This window comes from Neofelis nebulosa, chromosome 18 (genome assembly GCF_028018385.1).
Source record: "Neofelis nebulosa isolate mNeoNeb1 chromosome 18, mNeoNeb1.pri, whole genome shotgun sequence".
Classification (NCBI taxonomy): domain Eukaryota; kingdom Metazoa; phylum Chordata; class Mammalia; order Carnivora; family Felidae; genus Neofelis; species Neofelis nebulosa.
In genome coordinates, this window is record NC_080799.1 from 9,841,279 (window position 1) to 9,867,056 (window position 25,778).

General features: G+C 49.7%; 1 protein-coding gene, 1 long non-coding RNA gene and 1 pseudogene across 5 annotated transcripts in view; 1 reads left to right on the forward strand and 2 right to left on the reverse strand.

The window, feature by feature from the left end:
- Nucleotides 1-25,778, forward strand: part of FKBP6 (FKBP prolyl isomerase family member 6 (inactive)) — a 70,563-nt gene that overhangs the window by 26,366 nt on the left and 18,419 nt on the right. Inside the window, exon 9 of one of the 4 annotated variants that reach the window (XM_058709918.1) lies at nucleotides 2,099-2,631. The exons of 1 other annotated variant lie outside the window; for it this stretch is intronic. The gene's annotated coding sequence lies outside the window, so the exon portion shown is untranslated. Of the gene's footprint in view, nucleotides 1-1,343; nucleotides 2,632-25,778 lie in introns of those variants that run through there. 2 more of the 4 variants (XM_058709914.1, XM_058709916.1) reach the window with 2 other exon arrangements.
- Nucleotides 16,143-18,349, reverse strand: LOC131500648 (uncharacterized). Its single transcript, XR_009256400.1, has 2 exons — nucleotides 18,258-18,349; nucleotides 16,143-18,027 (listed from the first exon to the last, which is right to left on the reverse strand). It is a non-coding gene; the product is annotated as an uncharacterized LOC131500648 (long non-coding RNA).
- Nucleotides 19,815-19,977, reverse strand: LOC131501739 (U4 spliceosomal RNA; annotated as a pseudogene).

Below are 25,778 nucleotides of genomic sequence, written 5' to 3' on the forward strand. Positions count from 1 at the left end.
CAAGCTGGACAGCAGTTGCAAGTGATCAGAGGTGATGTCAGATTGGTTTTGGCCCCACAGCTAGACATTTCTCGGTGTGATTGCATCAGAGGTCCTCATGAGATTACTGCCAGCCTATTGTTTCTTCATAACTTCGCTTGGGTTTGGACAGGAAAGTGCTTTTGATGTTTCTGCCCTCACGCATCCTGTGTGGTCCCACCCCATCCCTCCCTTGTCTGGATGCCCGGCACGGTGCAGCAAACGCCTCCCACTTCTGGGGCTGTAGAGAAGGGGCCTCATTCTAATCAGGCATGTGTGTGGACTGTTGACTGGAGCCCACATGTGGCCTGTCCAGTGTGACGGCCTTAGAGTGGTTTCTCTGGTGTGGCAGCTTGGGTTTGTGGAGGAATACATGGGGATACATGTTGGGCAGCACAGCGCTGCCCAACAGAAGAGTGAAACTGCCAGTCTCTGAAGGCCTGGACCCGCTTTGCAGCTCCCACCTCAGTGTGCTGGGCAGAGCAGCCTGAGAGCCTAGGTTAGAGAGCCTTGCTCTCCCCATGCAGTTCTCATGCCCCTTCAATCTCTTCCCCACAGGGCAGCCACAACAGTCCCTCTTTTCTTAAAAAGCTTCTCCAGGGGCACCTGGGTGGCTCGCTTGGTTAGGCATCTGACCCTTGATTTCAGCTCAGGTCATGATCTCACAGTTCATGAGTTTGAGCCCTACATCAGGCTCTGTGCTGACCGCATGGAGCCTGCTTGGGATTCTCTGTGTCTCTCTCTGTGCCTTCCCCTCTTGGGTGTATGCTCGCTCACTTTTAAAAATAAAGAGGGGCGCCTGGGTGGGGTGGCTCAGTTGGTTAAGGGTCTGACTTCAGCTCAGGTCATGATCTCACAGTTCACGGCCATGTTTTACTGGTGCCATGTTTTTCTGTAATTTGGGATAAAGGTGGCCAACAAAGGCTTATAATGAGAAGAGTTCCACAGTATTTATAGGAACAAAAAGCGCTCTTCATAAATTTAAATGAGAGACAAGATGGACAACTGGAGGAGGAAGCGTTGGCCTTCCCCTCCCTGTTCTGGGCTGCTGCTCCTGCACCAGGGGGGGCGTCCCACGCGGGCTTCTCCTCCCCTCAGAAACTGCTGTCCTTCATGAAGGGAGTGGAGGCAGTATCCTTACTGGCACATCAGCTTGCCCCAGTGCTGGGAATGCACACCCAGCCTCCCAGCCCTCTGTGTACCCACATTCTGCAGCTCTGGGGCCAGTGTTTAGTGCCAGGGGATCAGGGAGGAGGGATGGTGGGCAAAGACTGCAGAACCATCAGTAGTTGTTATAATGGCATCTGTCACATGCCCTCCTTCAGATAACTGTCACGATTGTACCAGCTCAGTGAAGTTCATGTTATCGTGCACGGTCTATAGATGAGGAAACGGGAGCACAGAGCAGAAGTAGTGGCACGCAGGAGTTGAACTGCGGTCTTCTGGTTCTGGATAAACCGCCACCCTGTCTCTTTGCACCAGTGTGCAGTGTAATGGCGGTTGTGCCATGGAGCTGCCTGGGAAACGTTTATCCAGGCTCTTAGTGTGGTGACATCCTGGTGGCTCGTGCTGCCTAGTGTGTTTTACAGGTCTTTGGTGGTATCCCACTGAGAAGCAGCTGCTTCTATATTGGACTCTTCGGGGTGTTTTTCACATCTTTAAATAGCTAAGGAAGTGTCACTCCTTGTGGAACAGTTGAGAAATTCTAATGAATATGGCTCTACCTGCATTCAAAAATTAGTCTTTTATTTTGGGGGCTTCATTTGAAAAATGAAGTTGAGCTGGATGAAGTGAGGGTCCTTTCTGTTCTGATTTTCTGAGACTGTCCTGTGTTCATGATTTCGCCTTTCAGAGCCGCCATGTTAATTGGTTACCGTTTCCCAGAGCCCATCCAGTAGGGGCTCTACAGCCATGCATCTGTTCCCCGACCCCGTCTAGTGTCGTCACCACAGACCTGGGACCGACCGGCTTTGGCTTCTTCTGATGTGTGGCTGTGACCGCCTGTGGCCCTTGCAGCTGAGGGCTCAGTGTGAGGCAACTGAGCCCTGTCGGATTCCTAACTGCTGTGCCTGATTCCTAGGTTCTCCGACTAAACTTCAAACAAGAGGAGCCAGGCTGCTGGAGTTGTCCGTCGTCGTTGGGGGCGGGGGGCTTTTGGGAAAGAACTGCCCAGGGCAGACTGTGTTGCAGGGACCTGCTTGGAAGTTGGGGCAGGAATTCCCCAGCCCTGGGCCATTGCCTCATCTCTGCCTGGCACGGCCGAAGTATGTTTTCACAGGTGCTGTTTTCTGTTTCACGTTTTCATACACGGAGTAGGGGGAAGTGCAGCTACTGACAAGCAGGAAAATGCTATTTTTTTTTTTTAATTCAGTTTCTTTTTTTCTTTTCTTTTTTTTTTCTTTTTCTTTTTTTTTTTTTTTTTTTTTTTTTTTTAAATGGAATTAGTCCTTGGCTTTTCTCCCAGTCTCAGCCCCCCTTCCGGCTGTTAATGTCCCTGGGTAAATACAGATAGAGATTGCTTTGTGTATTTTATGGGGTGTTCTGTTTTAGAGAGAGAATTATGTTACACATGTTTTCGTTGTCAATAAATAAAACCTTTCCCTGTCCTGGCAAGATCCAGTATACATTGTGTGAATTCAACTAAATTTGTAAGGTCAGTAGTGGGGGTAGAGGGACAGCTGCTCGTCAAGACCAAGGGGATCGGCGAGAGCCAGAACTAGGTCTCTTCTCCAGAGCACTTCTTCCTGACGTACCCAGGAATGAGATGCCCACGCACTGGGACGGGGGTTCCCTTGAAACCTCCCTTCTGTGGGGAGGTGCTGCTGTGGGACAAATCCAGTAGAAACGCTGCAGCCGGCTATCCCCCATTTGGTTCCCCCCCGGGCTGGGGCCTGGCTCCCTGCGGGTGCCGAGGCGGGAGGGGCCCCGTCTGGGCTCTGGCCCTGAGCCCCGCAGGCCACCCCACAGCTTTGTCGCGGTCTTCACACGAATGCGCCGGGCCTTCCCACCACAGCCACGCTGCCCTTGGGTCCTTCTGTCAACCCTGTGCCCTCCCTCCTCACCCTTCCCGACCCTCATCTTCCTTCCTGGCCGACCTTCCTCGAGGGTGTTGTCTACACTGGCTTCACTCTTGCTGCCAGTTACTCCCCAGCCCACTGCCTTCCCGGTGTCTCGCCCTGTCCTGTGGGGCAGTCAGATCCAGCGGGCGTTTCCCTCTTAGGCTCTTCCCTGAGTTTCCGAGCTGGAAGCTCTTGATTGCTTCCCACCCCTCGGGCAGCCCTTTGGTCTCACTCTTATTACCACGCCCCCCTCCCCCCCCCCCCCCCCCCACTCTTCAGAATCACTCCCGGAACTTCCCATGTGTAGTCCACACGGCCAACGGCCGAGGCCTCACAAGTGACCCAGCCAGACCACGGGGCCGGACATGTTTCCTGACCCAAGAGGCACCTGGCCCGTGTCCCCACCCTCTGCAAAAAGCCAAGTCTTCCCGGGGCAGGCTGGGCCCTCCCACTGTGCCTGGGGAGAAAGGGTGCTGAGAGGCCTCCCTGGGTGACCCCTCTGGTAGCCTCGGAAGAACGGTTTTCTCGAGAAGCCGTGGAAACCTTGCCGATGGTTCCCAGATCAGCTCCAGACCTCATGACCACGGCCTGGGATCACCTGGAGTCGGACCTCCCTCAACCCCTCCAGACCAACCCCCCCCCCCCCCCCCCCCGGCCCTGCACGAGCACCTCGCCCAGCCCTGCCTCCGCACCCAGCAAGGCCATCCACCCACCTGCGCTCTCCTCTCTGGCCTCCAGTGTGGCCGCACTGCCCCGCTGTCTTAAGTGCCACTCTGGTGTCTTCACTCCTCAGTCTTCACCGACCTCCTCTCCCTCAGTTCTCGCTGCTCAACTCCTGCCCCAGCCTTGCCTGCACCCCCCTCCCCCCCAGCGTGCGCGCACGGGTACGCACGTGTGTGGTGCACACAGCACCCTCGAGCGGTGGGAGCCGCCCCGTCACTGCCGGCTCCCCTCTCGGCCTCTTTCCCCAGCTTTTCCTTGGGGGATGCTCGCCGAAAGCTTTAGCAGAGGAGTGGTCCCAGGTGGGGGTGTTTCAGGAAGGTCACTCTGGGCTGAAGCCTCTTGGGAAGACCGTCTGGAAGCACGACGAGTTGGAACACACACTCTTCAACCCGGCAGGTCCCACTTGTAATAAATCCTCTGCCCTTTGAGACCACTTGCGCTTGCAGACTAAAGGCGCGGCTCCTGTGCCACCGGTTGAGGCCGTGGCAAAACTGGAAGCAACCGGAAGTCCTTCGAAGGGGAGTGGCGAGGGAGCTCCCGGTGCCGCTGTCCTGGGGACACTTTGTGGCTTCGACCAAGACGGAACCTGGAGAACGACACACGGGGGTGTGAATATACGTATGTGAATAAGAACTGGAAGAAAGCACTTCAGACTTCCCAGTGGCCCCTCCGGCAAGCGCAGGCGTGGGAGACAGGGGGCTCCATGTTGCGTTCTGAGGGCTTCTGCATGGTCTGCGATGTGTCCGTGTGTGGCCAGTGTGGTCCAATGCTGAGGGACCGGGCTGCGGGGCCAGCCGGCGGCAAGGACGGAGCTGGGACTGTAGGAACGTGGTGGGCGTCACCGTGCGCGTGCGAGCGGGACACTGGGGTCTTCTCTTTCTGCCAGGGGGCCGTGTGGCCCCCGAAGGACCAGGAAACCAGCTCGTATGTGGCTGATCTCCAAAGAAACTTCGGAGAGGGCTCCTCGGGAGGCCAGCACGAGGCAACTAAGGTGCAGCCCAGGTGGCACTGGCCTCGTCCGGCCGCGTCGCGCAGTTGGCGCTCGGGAAACCACTCTTTCCCTCACGTGGGTTTGGCGGTTTAGGCTCCTCTGTAAGTTCAGGTGCAGACAATAGACGCAATTACGCCCGGCGGTCAAGGTACGCCACCACCGGCCCGTGCAGGGCCCCCCCCTGTTTCCTCTCCGTCGTCCCCGTGTCCTCTCGCGCGCAGACAGCCGGGTTGCCGGGCCGCGTGTGCGGCTTGGTCTTTGCGTTCTCGCGAGAGGTGTGCGTCGGGCGGCGTTACGAAGTCAGCCTCCCCGCGGCTCGGCGGGCAGTGTGGTGGCAGGGTAACGACGGGACCCTCGCGGCCTGGCTTCCGTTCATTCCTGCCGCGGCTCTGTGAGGTGAACTCGCCAAGGAGGAAAGTGGCTTAGGGAGGTTCCGAAACTAACCCGGAGCGGCCCGCCTCTTCCACGGGGCTCCCTCCGCACAGCCCCAGCTCGGGGAGCCTCGCTCTCCCCGCTCCAGCCCTGCCAGCACCCGCGGCCCTGGGCGGCGGCGTCATCGGAGAGAAGGTGGCCGAGGCCCAGGGGAGGAAGCGCTTGCCCCAGGCCGTGCGGCCGGAGCCGAGCGAGGACCTGGTTCCAACTTTCCACCGGGTTGTCAGGAACCTCTCCCTCTCTGTCTCCGCCCAGGGCCGGGTGCCGTCTTCAGAAGGAGGGCTTGAGTTCTTTCCCCTCTCAAGCCAAGCCCGAAGGAAGGCCCCGGCTGACTTCTGCCGAGCAAACCAGGCGATAGGTGGCGACATAACCCACCGCATGCCTTCCCCAAGCGAGCCAGGCGGCCCCAGAGAAACCGTGGCCCACCTCAGCCACAGCGAGTGGCCTGCGCGGCCCCCCTTTATGGGAGATGGTGACCTGTTGAGACGGGCACCCGGCCCCTCTCTGCCCACGTCGTCAGCACGGTCGCTCAGTAAAGACTGGCCTGTGACGGGTGCTGGGACCGGGCTCCGAGAGTCCGGCCACTGCTCTCAACAAGGAAAAGGCAGCAGGCACCGCCGGCGCTGAGCGCCCAGGCCGGGCAGGCCAGAATGGGGCGGTGGTGGGGAGCTCCAGGGAGAGAGGGGGCAGGAACACAGCCTGCCCTCGGGTTTGAGGGGAGTGGGCAGGCCAGACCCCGGGGAGCCTGTGTGACCGGCCGAGGGACCCAGACCCTCCTGTAGGCCACGGGGAGCCCAAGGCGCTCTTTTCCCAGGGAGAACCTGCCACGCGCCTCAGTCTCTCACCCCCAAGGGGCCAGGCTGGCTGCAGAGAGGGACTTTGCCCTCCTTCTCCTTCCTCACCTGGTTAAGAGGCTTACCTTGACCTCTCTAATGTCTGGTCAACTCAGTCATGTAATGATACAACGATGTGAGCAGTCTGATTTAATCCAGAGTATCGGTTAAGCACAAAATGCCCGTGTGCTTGTGTCTGTGTGCGTGCGTGCATGTTTGCACACGTGCACTCATGTGTTTGGCTTTGGAGGCAGACATTCTAGAAAAAGAAATGGCAGCAGATAATACAATAGGACAGAAATGTTGTAATAAATAAAAAAAAATGTTTTTCTTATAAACCCAATACTCTTAATTCCATTCAAACCAAAAAGCACAGCGGTGGGTAGAGAGGGAGTTCACCCAAACCCCAATTTCCCCGTCCTTCTCCCTCCCGCTGACCTTCCCCCCCCTCCCCCCGCCCCGCCACCACACCCCTGCACTGCTCACATCAAGGTGGAGACACCCTGAAACATTCACACGCAGAAAGGGACAGGACTTGGGGGTGAGTGTGGAGAAATCCCAGGACACAACAGCACCCAGGCCACAGAATGCAGACAAATGGCTACTTAAGAAAATAGGGGTTCTAGAAAAGGGGCCACGTGACCCCAGAGGGAGGCCCAGACTTATTCCTGCCAGGTGACCAGACGTCTCTGTAGCAACCCTTTGGGGCCTGTGCCAGGAAGGTGTTCACTCAGCGGTGGGTTCTCCTTATACCCTAGCAGAATCTGAATCCAAATTCCTTCTGGGAAACCTCCTGTTGGTTTCTAAGAACCTTTTTTTTTTTTTTTAGATTTTTATTTATTTTGGAGAGACAGCACGAGCAGGGGAGGGTCAGAGAGAGAGAGAGAGAGAGAGAGAGAGAGAAAACCCAAGCAGGCTCCACGCTGACAGGGCGACAGGCCCCTCTAAGAACCTTTTGAGGTAGGGGCGCCTGGGTGGTTCAGTCGATTCAGTGGCCAACTCTTGATTTGGGGCTCCTGTCCCGATCTCACAATCTGAGTTCGAGTCCTGTGTTGGGCTCCGTGCCGACAGCGCTGGGCCTGCTTGGGATCCTGTCTCTCCCTCTCTCTCTGCCCCTTCCCCGTTCATGCTCGCTCGCTCGCTCTCTCAACAAATAAATAAACTTTAATATTTTTTTAAAAAGAGCCTCTTGAGGTAAAATTGTGAGGTGGGGCAATGAGAGACTGTGGCATCATTGTGTGATCTTAAAGAATGGGCTTCCCAAACTCACTCGTGTTTGCTCGGTGTGGCTTGTATTGGCAGGACCCCTACATAGCTCCTGAGACCCCCCCCACCACACACACACACACACACACACACACACACACACACACACACAAAACGTACCTCAACACCCTCGGCAGAAGGGAAATTAAAATAATTTCCCTCAATTGCTGCTGTTCCTGTCCCCTCCCCTGTTCCCTGAGCCAGACTCCCAGGGTCCTGCTGTTCTCCCTCCCACTCAGCCTCACCCCATGTCTGCAGGGCTGAGAGTTCTGCCCCCTTAATGTCCCTTGTGCCGCCCCCAACTCTTCATCTCTGCCATGCTTGGATCTGACCCTAACCTTGATCGCCCTCCCAGCCAGCCTCCCCGGTCCAGTCTGGGCTCCACTATCCCTCCTCCACCTGCTAGCTCTGTCCTGCCCCGGCTTAAATGCTTCAGTAGCTCCCAGTAGCCTCTGAGATAAAGTTCAAACTCCCTGATTTAGCACAGAAGGCCTGGCTCCCTTCCAGCCACTATGTGCCAGGCTCCCTGCCTTCCAGCCATCACTGAGCTGCTGTCGGGCCCTTACAGCTCACACCATTCCGCATCTCTGTGCTGCTCTAACCAGACTCCTTTTCCGGAACTCAGTTTAAGATAGGGTCTCTGGTCAAAGTCCTGGTGGGACCCAGAGTGAAGACACATGTGTCCCCAGTTACCATCGGCGGTCCCAGTAAGCATGGCAAAGGGGCCACACGGCACGAGAGTGAATTTCTCTATCCCCCAGTCCATCAAACAAAATCACAGAGACTTTCTTCTTTCTTTGATATTAAAATATTTCTCATGTTTTTAAAAATCGTTTATTTTGGGGGCACCTGGGTGGCTCAAGTCGGTTGAGCGTCCAACTTTGGCTCAGGTCATGATCTCACGGCTCATGAGTTCAAGCCCCGAATCAGGCTCCGCACTGACAGCTCAGAGCCTGTAGCCTGCTTCAGATTCTGTGCCTCCCTCGCTCTCTGCCCCTCCTCCATTCATGCTCTGTCTCTCTTCCTTTCAAAAATAAATATTAAAAAAATTTTTTTGATAAAATCATTTAAATTTCTTTATGCAAAACCACGCATATAAGGTAGTTAAAAATACATGCATAAACCTAGAGAGGGGGAAGAAAGCTTGTCTTAAGCCCCGCCTCCTGCAGGCAGCCTTCCCTGATCCCTCTGACAAAGCTACCTCTGAGACACCCAGTCCTAGGTCCGCATCGCACCACAGTCCTCAGATGGTCTGGCCTGACCTCCCCAAGAATGAGAGCTTCTTGAGGGCAAGGACAATATTTCACCTGACTTTGGTTGTCCATTCTTCAGCACAGTCTGACAGGATCCCCAGTTTGTCCAAGGCGTACACAGATCTCATTATGAGCACTTCATGGACAAGTCAGATAATGTGGAATAGGTGGCTTGGAATGAGGTCCGCAGCTGGTTTCCTGTGGGGAAAAAACCCGGTTCAAGGACCCTTGATGAAAAAGAAAAGACAAACCCTTTTCGTCTGTGACTGACTGGGAGCTCATTGGGGGCAGGGGGTGGGGCACGGTGACTGCTAAAAGGGCAGGACAGATGCTGATGGGTCAGGCTTGGTAACAGCACCCATACAGCAGGAGGGGGCCCGTCGTTTGTGCTGGCTCACACCCCAGCCAGGGACCCTAGGCAGGTCTGCAGGCTGCAGATTAGAGGACAGTCACCAGCCCAGAGAAGGGCCAAGGGCACAAGGGCACGTGGACGAAGTCCTGCTCTGTGCCTGGCTTCTCCACCTTCTTGAACGACTACCTCCCTCCATGCTGTTTGTTGAGAGTCAATCAAATCCGATGGCATCCCTGGGTGTCATGGAGAGCCCTTGGGGCCACAGCAGGCAGCAACGAGGTGGCTGGAAATGCAGTGAGGGTGTTGAACTTTGATTGTGAATAGTTGTCAAAAACGTGGCATTGGCTGGGAAGGTCGGAGACCACAGCATTGGCTGAAGTCCTGACCATTCAGTCCCCGCCCCACAGATGAAGCGACTCCCCAGCGCAGGGGCCTCTCCCTTGGGCACCATCACCCGTGTTCCTTTGCAAGCGCTGTGCACCTCTACCCCCACGACGTCCTCCCCGCTCGGTGACGGTGATGCAGACGCCCAGGCGGGCCGACCCCTGTATGGCCGCAGCCGATAGTTACCAGCCATCAATAGCACAGTGTCCCCAGCACACAAAGAGCCTCACTCAGGCTCCAAGGAATGGATGTGAAAATCACCAAAGTGCCTTTCCAACCTCAGGATTACTCAGCAGCCTCTCGTGCGTCACTGGTTCCTTTTCTGATTCCATGAGGAGGCCCTTCCCAACCTCACCATGATTCCCAGACCCCCTCCTTCCCTTCCAAGCACCCCCACTCTGCTCTCTGGCCCCAGAGACCTGGCCTCCTTCTCCACAGAGACAGTAAAGGCCATCGGGCACAAAATAAGGCCCCCCTCTCTCCTCACCCCTACCTCTTCTGTATCTTTGCCCATCCTGCCCCCCTCCCCTGTATCCTGGGGGATAGAAGGGTGCTGCCCCTTGCCCGTCTGTGGTCCGTGTGATTGATCCTGGCCTCATGCAGATCATCCGCCATCCTCTGTGCTCCTCCTATGCTTCTTCCCTCCTGCCTCTGCACATGGCCCAGCCTCTGATTCCTACCAGAACATTCCTTCAGTACCGCCCCTCTTTTCAGCCACAGCCAGACTGCTTTTATTTTATTCTATCCATTCACCTCTTGAAACTCATCCATGCAGTCAACTGTTGCCCCTCATCCCATCCCCAGTCCCTTCTCCTGCTCAGGCAGGGGAGTTCACAATTTTTACAGGAGAATGAATCTCTTCGTATATTCTTTCTCCTTTGTTGAAAAAATGAAAAGTGATTCACTTACCATGAATGTCACTCTTTGGAAATATATAATTCCGGGGCGCCTGGGTGGCTCAGTCAGTTGAGCAGCTGACTCTTGGTTTCAGCTCAGGTCATGATCTCAAGGTTCGTGAGATGGAGCTCCAGTGTTGGGCTCTGTGCTGAGAGTGGAGCCTGCTTAGGATTCTCCCTCTCTGCCCCTCCCCTGCTCATGTTCTCTCCCTCCCTCCCTCTCTCTCCCTCTCCTTCTCTCTCTCTCTCTCAAAATAAATAAATAGACAAAAATAAAGTATACAATTCAGTGTGTGGGGGGGTTAGCATGATCACAAAGTTCTCCAACTCTCATCCTATCTTAATTCAAGAATATTTCGATCACCCCAAAAAGAAACGCCATACCCATCTGCAGTCACTTCCCATTCCCCTCTCCCCTTAGGCTCTGACAACCACCCATCTACTTTCTATCTTGATGGATCTGTGTATTCTGGAGATTTCATATACGTGCAGCCAAACAACGTTCGTCCTTTTGTGTCTGGCTTCTTTCGCTAACCACGATGTTCATCCACGTGGTAGCATGTGGCAGGACCCCAGTCCTGTTTACGGATGACCAGTATCCTCTTGTGTGGAGACACAACCTTGTGTCCATCATTCATCAGCCGCTAGACATTTGGCTCGTCTCCACTCGGGGGGCTGTTACAAATAATGCTACTATTAACGTTCGTGTATATTTTTGTGTGAACACTTGTTTTCACTTCTTTTAGGTGTATACGTAGGAATGGAATTGCTGTGTCCTATGGTAATTCCGTGTGTAAATTTCAGGGGAACAGTTATAGTGTTTTCCACAGAGGTTACACCATTTTACATTCCCACCAGGTATTGTATGTTCTAGTTTTTCCACATCTTTGCTAGCACTTTTTTTGTTTTTATTTATTTATTTATTTATTTATTTATTTATTTATTTTTAATGTTTATTCATTTTGGAGAGACAGAGTGCAAAGCAGGGGAGGGGCAAAGAGAGAGGAAGACACAGAATCCGAAGCAGGCTCCAGGTTCTGAGCTGTCAGCACACAGCCTGACACAAGGCTCGAACTCACGGACCGAGAGATCATGACCTGAGCCGAAGTCACACTTAACCGACTGAGCCACCCAGGTGCCCCATTTTTTATTAAATTTTAAATGTTTTATTATTTCTTTTTGAGAGAGTGCAAGCGGGGGAGGGGCAGAGAGAGGGGGGGGGGGGGGGACAGAGGATCTAAAGCAGGCTCCATGCTAACAGCAGAGAGCCCGATGCAGAGTTCCAACTCACAAACCATGAGATCATGACCTCAGCCCAAGTCAAGAGCCTGCTTAACCAAGTGAACCACCCCGGCTCCCTTTTTTGTTTCTTTCTTTTCTTTTTTTTTTTTTTTAAGATCTTATTTTTAAATAACCTCTACACCCAGCGTGGGGCTCGAACTCACCTGAGATCAAGGGTCTCAAGCTCCCTGGCCAGTCACCCCTTTTTTTAAAATCTTTTTGAATATAGCCATCCTAGTGAGTGTGAAATGGCATCTCATTGTGGTTTTGATTTGCATTTCCCTAGTGACAACTGAAGTCAAGCATCTTTTAATGTGCTTGTAAGCCATTTGTAAATCTTCTATGAAGAACTGTCTGTGTAGATCCTTTGACCATATTTTAATTGGGTCACTTGAGTTTTTATTGTTGAATTGTAAGAGTTCTGTACTCCACAAGTCCCATATCGGATTTATGATTTACAAAAATGTTCTCCCATTCTGTAGATTGCCTTTTCACTTTTTGATGGTGTCCTTGGAAACACAAAAGTTTTGATACAGTCCACATATACCTAGCTTTTGTTTTTACTATTGTTATGCTATTGGTATCATATACAAGAAACCATTGCCACATCTAAGGTCATGATGATTTACCCCTGCATTTTCTTTTAAGGACTTTATAGCTTTAGCTCTTATATTGAGGTTGTCGATCCATTTTGAGTTCATTTTGTATATGGTATGGATATCCAGTTCAAGCACCATTTGTAGAATAAATGACTCAAGACCCATTGAATGGTCTTGGCCCCCTTGCCAAAAATCAATTCGCCATAGATACATGGGGTTCTCTATTTTACCAAACTATGTATCTTGAAGTCTATATTCTTATGCCACCAGCATATGGTCTTGATTACTGTAGCCTAGCAATAAGTTTTGTCGTCAGGAACTGTGAGTTCTCCAGCTTTGTTCTTTGTTTGTTTGTTTGTTTGTTTGTTTGTTTGTTTGAGCTATTCCAGGTTCCTTGAATTTTTCCGTATCAGTTTTAGGATCAGCTTGTCCATTTCTGCAAAAAAAAAAGCAGCTTTGGGGGAAGCTTTGGTAGGGACTGATTTGAGTCTATAGACCAAGTTGGGGAATGCTGCCATTTTAACAATATGAAATCTTCCAATCCATGAACATGGATGTCTTTCCAAGTCTCTTTTGCTTTCTTTGGTTCCACTCCGCAGCTTCCAGTGTGTCCTCCCCCTGCCTGTTAAGCCCCCACCAGCCAGGCTTTGGCTCCCTTGTCTGCACTTGCTCTCTCAGGGCCTCCTCCACTGGTCACCCCTTGGCCTGTTACTGTCACCGTTCTCCAGACACCACTCTGACCTAGGTCCTCAGTGACCCCTGAATTGACGGTCTGGTGAGCGCATACCTCCTGGAAAGGTTCCCACAGACCTCTGAGGTCTTCTGCCAGTTTCGAACACTCCTTTGTTAAAATTCCTTCTCATGCCACTTTTGCAAACCACTCTCCGGTGCTCGGTGCTCGTGCTAGGTCTCTCTGCCTCCTTCGCTGACCCGCCTCCTCCCCTTCCTCCTGCCCTTCCCTCCCCTCCCTCCCCTTTCCTCGGTCCCTTAAATGTTGGAGCTGTGTCCTGGGTATTCTTCTCTTCCATATGAATGAGTTCATCTTGGGCAGACTCATTGGCTTCCAAGGCCTCAGCCTCCCTCTTTACCTCAGAGCCTCCCAGACCTTCTCCTCCAGCCCCACCATTTTGGAACCTTCGGTGCTCTATCCAGGGACCCTGAGACCACCACTCCCTGGTCCCTCTTCTCTCTCATGCTCCTGAGGCTGGCTGGTGGTAACACCCCCACACAGGCACAAACCTAGGGGCCCCCATGCTTGACTCCTCTCCCTTGTCTTCACTCCCAAATCTCATCCACTGCCACATCTTACGGCTTTTGCCCCCTAAATACCTATTTTTAATGTTTATTTATTTGGGGGTGGGGTGTGGGGAGGGGGGCAGAGAGATAGGGAGACAGAATCGGAAGCAGGCTCCAGGCTCTGAGCTGTCAGCACAGGGCCCAAAGCGGGACTCAAACTCAGGAGCCTTGAGATCATGAACTGAGCGGAAGTCCAATGCTCAGCCAACTGAGCCACCCAGACGCCCGACCCCCTAAAGGCAGGTCCAAGGTGGCACAGGGCAGGCTGTGCACAGCCGAAGCAGGGTGGGAGTGCAGCAGTCCAGCCTACAGCGTCAGGAGCACAATGACCGCAGGCAGGCCGCAGGCTCAGAGAAGGGGCCGGTAGGTGGGCACACACTGAGGTCAGCAGGGAGGCAGAGGGTGTTCCAGAGCCGCACAACGGTGGGATCCCCCGAGTGTGGGTTCAGGAACAGTCTCAGGCAGTGTGGCTGGGAGGGCGCAGGAGCACCGAGGGCGAGAGGCGGAGTGCCATGGTCCGAGACAACTTTGCAGTTCATCCTCGTGCCTGTGTGACCTCAGGTGCGGCATTTAATACCAAAGCCTCGGTTTCCTTGTCCAGCACGTGGCTTGTGGTGGCATCACGTCCTATCTGGCTCGTGAAAGTCCTCTGTAAATGGTAAAGTGCTGGGAGAGTGTAAGACCACTCAGGGCCAGAGAGGGAAACAGGTAGCTCATTGTGAAGGCCGCAAATACCAAGTGAAAGCGCTCAGGCTTTACTTCAGCTACGGAGAGGATATTAGAGGCGACCTTTTAAGATTCCAAATGACGGAATGTATGGGGCGGGGCTGTGTGGCTTTCCCAACATTGATGAGAGGGCCCAGTTGGCAAACCATCAGGCTGCCCATCCTCCAACAGAACCTCCAACAGAACCTCCAACAGGTCCGTTCAGGACCAGCACTGGGCATCCGGGTCCTGTGGTAGGAGTGGGTTCTTCACCCCACCACCACGTTTGGGGGCCGGGGGAGGCTCGCACTGGGCTGCAGGAGGGCCAGACCCTGTCGAGGGCTCGGACCTAAGGGGATTTGGGGGCGCGAGGAAGGCCCGAGAGAGTCCAGCGCAGGGATGACCCAGGCAGGCTTCACGGAAGAGGCGGCCTTGAGCCCCCTAAGCGCTCCCGAGGCTAGGCGGCAGCGGACGAGCAGCCCACGGAGCGGAGGGGCCGTTCCAGCGAGGCTTGGCAGGCAGGGGTGTGGCCCGAAGCCGGGAGCCGGGCCGCCCCGGGGGTGGGGGTGGGGGGGGCCGCGCGCGGGTGGAGCTCCGGGGACGCCACGCCCCGAACCCCGCCCGGCCGGGCGCTCTCCTCGAGCGGCTCCCGGGGTCCCCGCCGCCTGCGATTTCGGCGCGTCAGCAGAGCGGAAACGGGAGCGGCGCCAGCCCCGGATCGGCGGGGACGCGGCCTGGCAGCGCGGCCGGCGGCTCCGCAGGTTCTGTTCCGCCCGCGTTTGTGTTGGCAGCTGCCCGCGGCGCGCGGCCGGGCGCGATGAAAGGGCCTTCTGTGTGCGCCGAGTGGCCCCGCTCGCCTTTCATTCTTAATATAATCTTCACTTCATTTTCAGCCGAGCAGAGGTTCTCTTGGAATGTTTCCCCTTCTTCCAAAAATACATCCGCGTGCGCGCGCGTGCGCGCGCGCGCGTGTGTGTGTGTGTGTGTGTGCGCGCGCGCGCGCGCGCGTGTGTGTTTGCAAAAGTTCCTTCACGGTGAAGGTCGGGATTGTCCTGGGGAGGGGAAGTGCGAAACCCGAGGCGGGTTCAGAGCGAGACAGAAATGCCTTTCTTCCTGCGCAGGGGCCCCCCCGGGGGTCGCCGCCTCCGTTGGGGTGTCCGCCCTCGAGGCCCCGGGGTCTGGGGGAGAAGGATGGGGATTCTTCTCTAACCACGGCCCACAGCCTGACCCCAGGATGAATGGGCTGTTTGGAGAGGAGGTCAGTGAGCAGGGAGTGAGGTGCCTTCTCAAGGGGTCCCTGCCCAGGGCTGGTCAAAGAGCACTGCCATCAGGTGGGGCCAGCCCCGGACTGTCCTTACAGAAATGAACAGAAAAGGAGACGAGACCTCTGTGTCCCGCGTTCCGCTGGGGGAGACAGTATTCGCTACCGATGCCCGCTGCCCGCTGTGTGGGCTTGATACAGCCTGCAGCGGTGCCTGGGAACTGTCACCGGTCAGCCACCATTCACCTGGCGGTGCAGAGCGGCATTACACCTGAGAAAAATTTCAAGATTCTACCGAAGACAGACAGCGTCGTCCAGGCCAGGACTTTTCCCTACGTGGTTCCAGGCCCTGGGCGCTAGGCAGGATTATCCTGACTTCTTGTTCGGGAAAAGGACGGCTCAGAGAAGCTAAGTAACTTACCCCCAGTCCCGGAGCGTGAGGGTGCCAGGACTGGAAATGTGGAAGCAGGTGGCAGAAAGCCTGACTTCTGCCCTGGGTATCACTGGTTTCCAAGCTGTGTTCTGCCAAGCTTCTACCTGCTTGGAGGGCTCTGAAAATGTACGATTCTGATTCTTGTTTAAAAAAAAAAAAATTAGGGGCGCCTGGGTGGCGCAGTCGGTTAAGCGTCCGACTTCAGCCAGGTCACGATCTCGCGGTCCGTGAGTTCGAGCCCCGCGTCAGGCTCTGGGCTGATGGCTCGGAGCCTGGAGCCTGTTTCCGATTCTGTGTCTCCCTCTCTCTCTGCCCCTCCCCCGTTCATGCTCTGTCTCTCTCTGTCCCAAAAAAAAAAAAAAAAAAAAAAAAATTAGTTCGTGTTTAGATCGGGACTTCTGTTTTGAGCAATAGAGTGGATTATATAACCTGAAAACCATCCGGCTCTGAACACCTAGAAAAGCCAGGCTGAAACCAAAACAGTCAAACGAAAGAAAACTACCAACAGCATCCTTTCCAATCCAAGAAGTGAAGAAACAAACCACATCCTTTTCAGTCCAAGAAGTGAAGAAACAAAAGGAAACTCTCCAACCCGAAATGAAGTTGGCCACAACTGCCCTCGCCGGGGGACCAGGGAGTGGTGAGGACACAGGCAGAACGTGGGGACCGGTTGTCATCCAGGGAAGGTGAGGCCTTGGACCAACCGAAGTGGGGGTTGAAGCAGAGACCCCCAACTAGAGCCGAAGCTGTGGGGGGTGATACCCTCAGTGCAATCATGTGCTGGGGAAGAAGGAAGGGCCTTTAGGCACAGAGGACAAGAAGGAAATTTGGCTTTCAAACCTGGATGGTAGAATTTTTAAAAATCCCTCGTGATAGTTTGTTACCATGAGCCAGTGCTTATACAAGTTTTAGATTCACATTGACTCTACCCTGCAAAACCTAAAACTGAGAGATTAACATATCTGTTGGTCCCAGGTTTAATTAGAGACAGACTCCAAACTTGCTTTAAAGGAACAGGACGATGGGGCGCCTGGGTGGTTCAGTCGGTTAAGCGTCCAATTTCGGCTCAGGTCGTGATCTCATGGTTTGTGAGTTCAAGCCCCATGTCAGGGTCTGTGCTGACAGCTAGAAGCCTGGAGCCTATTTCAGGTTCTGTGTCTCCCTCTGTCCCTCCCCCGCTCGCACTCTCTCTCTCTTTCTCTCAAAAATAAATAAAAACATTAAAAAAATTTGTTTAATAAAAATTAAAATTTAAAAAAGAAGGAAAATAATACCAGAAGGAAACCTGGAACATCGGGCTTGACAAAAAAGCAATAGAAATGATAGATGTCTGGGCAAATACAACAGACTATTCTAAGTTTCAAAAACGATGTCTGACAGTTGAAAGGAAAAAGCTATAACATTGTTTGGTGGGATTTTCAGCGTAGGTCCACGTAGGATATGACCACCACAATGTAAAGGGGAAGAGGAAAGGAACCTATATTATGGTAAGGTTTCTATACTCCATGTGAAGTAGTAAAACATTGATTCTAAATAGACTGGAAAAGTTAAGTCTGTATGCTCCCTAGAGACACCACTAAAAAACTATACAAAAAGATACAGTCAGAAACACAATAGATAAAACAAAATACTAACAAGCATGCAAACAACCCAAAAGACAGGAAAGGGGAAATAGAGAAACATACAAGGGAAAAACGGAAAATTGATAAAATGGTGCATCTACATCCCCACAGGTAGATAATAATCCTAAATGTAGATAAACACACCAACTAAAAGAAAGAGATTGTCAGAAAGGATGGAAGGAGAAACAAAACAAGACCTAACAATACACTGCCTACGAGAAACTTACTTCAAATGTAATGATACACATAGGCTGAAAGTAGAGGAATGGAAAAAGAAAACATTCAAAAGAAAGCTGCAGTGGCGATATTAAGATCAGGCTAAGTAGACTCCTGAGCAAGGAAATTTACAAGGGACAAGTTCAGTTTACCAAGGACACCTAGCAATCTTAAACGTGTACGCACCCTAAAACAGAGCTTTGGAATACATGGAACAAAGGCTGGCAGAAATGAAAGGAGAAATAGACAAATTCGCAATTACAGAGACTATAGCACTTTTCTCTCAGCTGAGTGGGAATAGTCCTGGAAGACAGAAAACTAGAAAGGCCATTGAAGAAAGAACAAGACCATCGGTCAACTGGATCTAACATTTATAAAACACTCTATACAACAACATCAGAATACACCTCCTTTTCTAACTTTTTTTTTTTTTTTTAATTTATTTTTGGGACAGAGAGAGACAGAGCATGAACGGGGGAGGGGCAGAGAGAGAGGGAGACACAGAATCGGAAACAGGCTCCAGGCTCCGAGCCATCAGCCCAGAGCCTGACGCGGGGCTCGAACTCACGGACCGCGAGATCGTGACCTGGCTGAAGTCGGACACTTAACCGACTGCGCCACCCAGGCGCCCCTACACCTCCTTTTCAAGTGCCCATGGAACATTCACCAGGATAGCCTGTATTCAGTGTCCTGAAACTAACCTTTACAAATGTTAAAGAAGTGAAACTAGGCATCCGCAACAATAACACAAAAAAATATTCAAACACCTGAAAATGAGACAACATACTTCTAAATAATCCATGAGACTGAATACCCCTTATTCATTGTATGTGGCCCGTATTACCCTGATGTCAAAGCCAGACAAAAACATACAACCACAGAAAACTGGAAACCAATAGCCTTTACGAATATAGGTGAGGAAAAAAAATCTCAACAAAATACCAGCAAAGTGAACTCAACGGCATATAAAAAAGATGATATACCATGACCAAGTGGGATTTATCCCAGAAATACAACAGTAGTTCAACAAACAGAAATCAGTCAAAATTAACTCAAATTGTATCAAAACGTAAGAGCTAAAGTGATAAAATTCCTATAAGAAAACATAGTAAATCTTCATGACCTTGAATTTGGCAATGGTTTCTTAGAAATGACATTAAAAGCAGGGCGCCTGGGTGGCTCAGTCCGTTAAGCTTCCGACTTCGGCTCAGGTCATGATCTCGTGGTCTGTGAGTTCGAGCCCTGCATCGGGCTCTGTGCTGACAGCTCAGAGCCTGGGTCCTGTTTCGGATTCTGTGTCTCCCTCTCTCTCTGATCCTCCCCCGTTCATGCTCTGTCTCTCTCTGTCTCAAAAATAAATAAATGTTAAAAAAATTTTTTGAGGGGCGCCTGGGTGGCTCAGTCAGTTAAGCATCCGACTTCAGCTCAGGTCAGATCTCGCGGTCGGTGAGTTCGAGCCCCGCATCGGGCTCTGGGCTGATGGCTCAGAGCCTGGAGCCTGCTTCCGGTTCTGTGTCTCCCTCTCTCTCTGCCCCTCCCCCGTTCATGCTCTGTCTCTCTCTGTCTCAAAAATAAATAAAAACATTAAAAAATTTTTAAAAATTAAAAAAAAATTTTTTTTTAAAATACATTAAAAGCATGAGCAACAGAAGAAAAAAATAGATAAATTGGACTTTGTCAAACTCAAAAAAAAAATTATGCTTCAAAGGATACTACCAAGAAAGTGAAAAGATAACAAAACAGGAGAAAATATTTGTAAATTATATCTCTGATAAAGAACTAGTATCCAGAATATATAAAGAACTCTAAAAACCCAACAATAACAAGACCAACAACCCAATTTAAAAATGGGTAAAAGACCTAAGTCACATTTCTCCAAAAAGAGATATACAGATGGCCAATAAGCACATGAAAAGGTGCCCAATATCATTAGGCATTAGGGAAATACAAATCAAAACCCAGTGAGAAACCACTTCGTGCCTACTGGAATGGCTATATTTTTTTAAAAAAGGAAAAACACGTTTGCAAGGATGTGAAGAAATATGGACAACACATTCATGGTTGGTGGGAATATAAAATGGACAGCCTCCGTGGCAACAGTTAACCATATTGTTACCATAGGACCCAGCGATTCCACCAAGAGAACTGAAAACATATGTTCACACAAAAATATATGCATGAATATTCATAGCAACAGTGTTCACAGCAGCCAAAAGTTGGAGGTAAAACTGATGCCTGAAGAAATCAAAAGTCCAAACCGACCTATAATTAAATAGATGGAACTAGTAGTTTTCAATTAGCAATAATCGCGCCTCGGATAAACCTCATTGGCTACGATACTGCCACTGCGCAAAGCTAGATGGAACTAGTAGTTTGACATCTTCAAAAATGAAATACTCGGACGCCTGGGTGGCTCAGTCAGTTAAGCGTCCGACTTCAGCTCAGGTCATGATCTCACAGTTAGTGGGTTTGAGACCTGCGTGGGGCTCTGTGCTGACAGCTCCGAGCCTGGAGCCTGCTTTGGACACTGTGTCCCCCTCTCTCTCTGCCCCTCCCCCGCTCATACTCTCTCTCTTTTTTTTTTTCAACGTTGGTTTTTTGTTTTTTTTTTTTTTTTGGGGGGGGGACAGAGAGAGACAGAGCATGAACGGGGGAGGGGCAGAGAGAGAGGGAGACACAGAATCGGAAACAGGCTCCAGGCTCCGAGTCATCAGCCCAGAGCCTGACGCGGGGCTCGAACTCACGGACCGCGAGATCGTGACCTGGCCGAAGTCGGACGCCTAACCGACTGCGCCACCCAGGCGCCCCTCTGTCTCTCTCAAAAATAAACATTAAAAAAAATTTTTTTAAAGATTCTCTTCCTCTCCCTCTGCTCCTCCCTTGCTATAAATACGTACGTACGTACATGCATACATACATACATACATACAAACACTAGGTTTAGGTGGCTTTTTAGGTGAGTTTTTCCAGATATTCAAGGAACATAAAATATAAATCATGAACAAAATATTCCAAGGAAGAAAAAAGGAGAGAATGTTTTACTGACTCATTTTATAAGGCTGATAACAGTATCAACCCAAACACCCAACAAAAACAGTAGGAAAAAAAGGAAATTATAAATCAGTCTCTTCTAATAGCACTGAATATGTCACAAATGCAAAAATTCTGAGTAAACTTAGCAAATTAAATGTAGCAGTAAAAAAGTTAGGACATTATGACCAACTTGCAAATTATACCAGGTATACAAATAATGTTCAGTATTATTAGGAAATATATTAATGCAATTCACTGTATTACCAGTCAAAGGAGAAAAGCCATGGGGCGCCTGGGTGGCTCAGTCGGTCAAGCGTCCGACTTCCGACTTCCGTTCAGGTCATGATCTGGCGGTTTGTGAGTTTGAGCCCCAAGTCGGGCTCTGTGCTGACTGCTCGGAGCCTGGAGCCTGCTTCAGATTCTGTGTCTGCCCCTCTCTCTACCCCTCCCCGGCTCACACTCTGTGTCTCTCTCTCAAATAATAAATAAATGTTAAAAAAAAAAAAAAAAAAAAAAAGAAAAGCCAGATGATCTTCTCAATAAATGCAGAGAAAACAATTGAAAAAATAGCATTCGTTTATGTTAAAAATAAAAGCTCTCAGTAAACTACAAACACCAGGGCATTTCCTTAATCTGAGACTGCTGTGCATACACCCCTACATGTTCTTCCCTCCTTTTTTGCCAATAGCATTTTTAGCTGGGCATCTGCACCACCAGCAGAAGGGTTAACCTTCCCAGCTTCCCTTGCTGTGGACTCTGTTGCAGTGGGGTCTAAGGGCCGATTTCTGGGAGCCTTACTTACCAGACAGCTACTGTGCCCCCTTCGCCTCTGTTTCATCTTTTCCTTCATCCTGGGTAGAACTCAGAGGCCACCTTGGACCATGAGGACCATAAAGACTGTGGAGCAGTGAGCACAAAGTAGCTCGAGTCTCTGAGGACTTCTTGTAAACGAGATGTCATACCAGCCTCTGGTTGCCGACATCTGACCTGTTTTATCAAAGAGAGATAAGGGCGGCGCCTGGAGGGCTCAGTCAGTTAAGCATCTGACGCTGGATTTCGGCTCAGGTCGTGATCTCATGGTTCATGGGTTCAAGCCCCGCATCGGGCTCTGTGCTGACAGCGCGGAGCCTGCTTGGGATTCTGTCTCCCTCTCTCTCTGCCCCACCCCCGTCCACTCCCTATTTCTCCCTCAAAATAAATAAATAAACTTAAAAAAAAAAAAAAGAGAGAGAAATAACTGTTTACCTTAAGTCGCCGTTATTTGGGAATTTTCTGTTACAGCTGAAATTAATCTTAAATGGGCAAAACTGATAAAGGATGTCTACCAAAAGCCTAAATGAGAGGTGCCTGGCTGGCTCATTCAGAGGAGCAGGTGACACTTTTCTCCGGGTTGTGAGTTTGAGCCCCATGTTGGCGGTAGAGATTACTTAAAAATAAAATCTTAAACAAACAAAAACACACACAAAAAAACGGGTGTCTGGGTGGCTCTGACACCAGTTGGGCATCTGACGCTTGATTTGGGCTCAGGTCAAGATCTCACAGCTGGGGGGCTCCAGTCTGGAGTCCAGCTCTGTGCTCAGTGTGGAGCCTGCTTGGAATTCTCTCTCTCTCCCTCTCTCTCTCTGCCCTTCTCCCCCTTGTGCACGCACGCTCGTGCTCTCTCTCAAAATAAATTTAAACACACACACACACACACACACACACACACACACAAAAGCCTCAATCAGTTGTCATACTTAATAGTGGAATATTAGAAACGCTCCCTTAAAATCAGCAATTCTGTTTCAATTCAGGATTGTCCTGAAATTCCTGGTCAATACAGTAGGATCAGGAAATAAATACGACACTCTTCAAAGTGAAGGGGAGTCGCATGGTTTCCCCACCTTATCACCCAACAATTCCAATTCCATTAAGTATCCAAACTCTTACACATATTCATGAGGAGACATGTACAGGAATGTTCATGACATCGTTGCTTTCGGTGAAAATGTGGGGTCAGCCTAAGCACCCATCAGTAAGTCAGTGGTCAAAGAAATCAAATTATTTTCCCCATGTAATCAAATTTTATGTAACAGCCAAAATAACAACCAAAGCTACATGTACCACGTGGATAGATGCAAGATACGCTGTTGATTTTCTAGGCAGTATCTTTCTCTGTTGGAAATATGTACTGCAATTTTTACAGATGAAATTTCATGGCGTCTGTTTTGCTTTAAAATAAGTCAGAAGAGGGGCTTCTGGGTGGCTCAGCCAGTTAAGCAGCTGACTCTTGATTTTAGCTCAGGCCACTATCTCACTCTTCGTGAGTTTGAACCCTGAGTCAGGCTCTGTGCTGACGGCACATAGCCTGCTTGGGATTCTCTCTCTCTCTCTCTCTGCCCCAGCCCCACTAGTGCTCGCTTGCTTTCTCTCGCTCTCTCTCAAAATAAAAAAGAAATAAACTTTAAAAAAATGATTTAAAATAAGTCAGAAGAGTGAGAGGAAGTAGGTAGGGGGGTTAACAAAGCACATGTAGCCATAACTGATTGTTGCTGAAGTTGGTATATGGATACACAGGGGTTCATTATATTATTCTCTGCTTTTGTATACATTAGGGAAAATAGTGTGAAAAGAAGGCATTGAGAACAACATACTCAAAATGACAGTATTTTTACATAGTTTAACTTTTTTTTTTTTTTTTTTTTTTTTTTTTTTTTTTTTTTTTGAGAGAGAGTGAGCGGGAAAGGGGCAGAGGGAGAGAGAGGGAATCCCAAGCAGGCTTCCCCATGAGCTCGGAACCCCACACGGGGCTCAATCCCACGACCCTGGGATCATGACCTGAGCTGAAACCAAGAGATGGATGCCCAATCAACTGAGCCAGCCAGGCACCCCTGCATAGTTTAAAAGTGCACAAAATATCACTGTATATTGTGCAATGATTACATATATGAGGTTTTAATGTATATATTTTTATATATGGTTTCAAAATACATATATGGTTTTTAAAAACATTCATAAGAGTGATAAACACTAAATCCAGGAAGATAAAGGAATTAGGATGGGGAAGAGTTGCGTAGGAAACTTCAACTGGTTTTGTGATGTTTAAAAATTTTTGTTAATATTTATTTATTTTTGAGAGAGAGAGAGAGAGAGAGAGAGGGCTCAAGAGGGGAAGGGCCAGAGAGAGAGGGAGATGCAGAATCTGAAGCGGTTTTGTGATATTTTATTTCTTAAAAGAAAATCTGAAGCAAATAATGCAAAATGTGCAGATTTGACAAAGCTGGATTGTATTAGCTGTTGGTTATATAATTTCTGAACTTTTTTTTCTGAATGCTTGACACATTTACTTTTAAAAACATTTTTAGCTGTTTACAGAAGAACAACATGCCTACTCAAATGACTTTTAAAGTTCATTTATTTTCAGAGAGAAAGAGAGAGCACAAGCAGGGGAGGGGCAGAGAGAGACGGAGAGAGAGAATCCCAAACAGGCTCCGCACTGTCAGCGCAGAGCCCGACATGGGGCTTGAACCCACAAAACACAAGATCATGACCTGAGCCGAAATCAAGAGTCAGGCGCTTAACCGACTAAGCCACCCACGCACCCTTCAAATGAATTTTAAACCAAATGCTTACACATTTTCAATCACCAAAGCAAAATTTATGACTGAACTGAATTTAATAAATGATTGCTATTGTTAAAAAGTAAATGGGGCGCCTGGGTGGCTCAGTTGGTTAAGCGTCCAACTTCGGCTCAGGTCATGATCTCACGGTTCATGGGTTTGAGCCCCACATCAGGCTCTGTGCTGACAGCTCAGAGCCTGGAGCCTCCTTCCAATTCCGTGTCTTCTCTTTGCCCCTCCCCCGCTCGTGCTCTGTCTCTGTCTCTGTCTCTCTGTCTCTGTCTCTCTCTCTCAAAACTAATAAATGTTAAAAAAATTAAAAAGTAAATGAATTTGACACTATAATTATACTAATAAAATATCATTTCTATCTGTTCTGTATACTGAGAATCTCATACAAAAAAAAAATAACTTTAAAAATCTTATTAGGAATTGCATCATAAAACAACTTTGTCCAGATAGAGTTCACAAAACATACGATTTAAAGTGTACAATTCAGTATTTTTTAGTACATTAACAGATAATGTACGATCATCACCACAGTCAACTTTGGAACTTTCAACACCTCCAAAACAATTATAACCGTGTAACCTCTCCCATCTCTCCCAGACTTATGCCAAAACTAGTCTACTTGGTGTTTTCTAAAGATTTATCTACATTGAACATTTCATATAAATAGTATCATATAATATGTGGCCTTCTGTGACTGGATTCTTTCATTTAGCAAAATGTTTTCAATGTCCATCCATGTTATAGCATATATGAGTACTTCTTGCCTTTTTATCTCCTCGGCTTTTTTTTAAAAAATTTTAATATTTATTTATTATTGAGAGACAGAGACAGCGCGTGAGCAGGGGAGGGGCAGAGAAAGAAGGAGACAGAATCTGAAGCAGGCTCCAGGCTCCAAGCTGTCAGCACAGAGCCTGATGTGGGGCTCAAACTCACAAACCATGAGATCGTGACCTGAGCCAAAGTGGGGCACTTAACTGACTGAGCCACCCAGGCGCCCCATCCTTTTTTATCTCCTTGTATGGAACCACCAAATATTGTTTATCCACCCATCAGTTGATGAACATTTGGTTTGTTTCCATCTTTTGGCTACTATGAATAATTCTGGTGTAAATATTCATATACAAGTAGTTCTGTGGATGTATGTTTTCATTTGTCTTGGATGTATATCTAGTAGTAGAATTGCCAAATCATATGGTAACTGAATGTTAAACTGTTTAAAGAGTTGCCAGGTTGTTTTCTCAAAGCAACTGTATCATTTTATATTCCCACCACCTGTGCATGAAGGTTCTGATTTCTCCACATCCTCACCAACACTTGTTATTATCTGACTGTTTGATTATAGTCATCCTAAGGGTGTGAAGTGGTATCTTGTGGATTTCATTTGCATTTCCCTAATGCCTGATGATGTTGGACATCTTTTCATGTGCTTTTTGGCCATTCGTATATCTTCTTGAGAGAACCGTTTATTCAGATCCTTTGTTCATTTTTAAATTGGGTTGTTTGTCTTTTTATTG